General features: G+C 37.2%; 1 non-coding gene across 1 annotated transcript; it reads left to right on the top strand.

Moving 5' to 3' along the window:
* The first annotated feature begins 289 nt into the window (after positions 1 to 289).
* On the top strand, positions 290 to 362 carry Trnad-auc. Its single transcript has one exon. It is a non-coding gene; the product is annotated as a tRNA-Asp (tRNA).
* Positions 363 to 1,248: the final 886 nt, after the last annotated feature.

The raw sequence follows: 1,248 nt of genomic DNA, 5'->3' as shown, positions 1-1,248 counted from the left end.
TATGTAACTCCTTATAGACGGATAAAGTCTAAGAAAAAATCGTACCTCAAATACCTAGAGAAAAAGGTACGGTCACGGACTTTAATTGTTGAGCTGTGGCATCGATTGCAGACGTTTCTGCTAAACAGAAGTTAAAAATTTTGCATGGTTAGAGCATCGTAACTGGTGAATTTCCAATATGACTTGGAACTCCGGTTGCCGTTTAAGAAGTTTAACACTCTTACGGTAGATGTCGCTACGGGTCCCATTGACCTTAGTAGTAGTGGCTAATTTCGCTGGCTTGGTTGAAGTCTTGGTGGCTCAGTTGGCAGAGCGCTGGAGTATCGATCCAGAGGCCGTGAGTTCAAGTCTCACCCAAGACAGACATTTTCCACTTTTATATTTATAAAAAAAATAAGTTCTACTTTTTTGATTTTTTTCATATTTTTTAAATATATTCAAAATTTAGAGGAGGGGGGACACACTTTTTTTTCCTTTAGGAGCGATTATTTCCAAAAATATTAATATTATCAAAAAACGATTGTACTAAACCCTTATTAATTATTGAATACCTATCCAACAATATGTCACACTTTGCGGTTGGAATGAAAAAAAAACTCAGTCCCCAGTACATGTAGGAGGTACCCTAACAAAACTTTTTTTTTTTTCACTTTTTAGTTTACCACTTTGTCGGCGTAATTTATATAATACATATTGGTACCAAATTTCAGCTTTCTAGTGCTAACGGTCACTGAGATTATCCGCGGACGGACGGACGGACAGACAGACAGACAGACATGGCGAAACTATAGGGGTTCCTAGTTGACTACGGAACCCTAAACAGATATGAGACTTTAATTGAGCTCATTTTCATACTCAAAACTCATTAATTCATTTAACAATCAAAATGTATAATTAAAAAAAATATTTAACACAGCATCGTTTTCGAATCTACTGATTAATTAATTTAATTAGTTAATAATTAATGAGTATGCTGTTTATGGGTATGGTGTGTGTATGTATGGGTATGCCTTTTCTTCCCGTGGGTATCGTAGAAGTCGACTGTGGGATATGGGTTAAATTGTGACGTAGGTGAGAGGCTGGCAACCTGTCACTGCAATGTCACAGTTTGGATTTCTTTCAACCCCTTTTTGCCAAGAGTGGCACTGAAACTTAGTAGTTCATGTGCTCTGCCTACCCCTTTGTGGGATACATGCCTGATTATATGTTTTATATGTTAATGAGTATGCTTGCATTTCATTGCGGGCC

The sequence above is a fragment of the Leguminivora glycinivorella genome, chromosome 25 (genome assembly GCF_023078275.1).
Source record: "Leguminivora glycinivorella isolate SPB_JAAS2020 chromosome 25, LegGlyc_1.1, whole genome shotgun sequence".
Taxonomy (NCBI): Eukaryota; Metazoa; Arthropoda; class Insecta; order Lepidoptera; family Tortricidae; genus Leguminivora; species Leguminivora glycinivorella.
The sequence above is the reverse complement of the archived record's forward strand: the minus strand, read 5'-3'. Positions and strand labels throughout refer to the sequence as shown.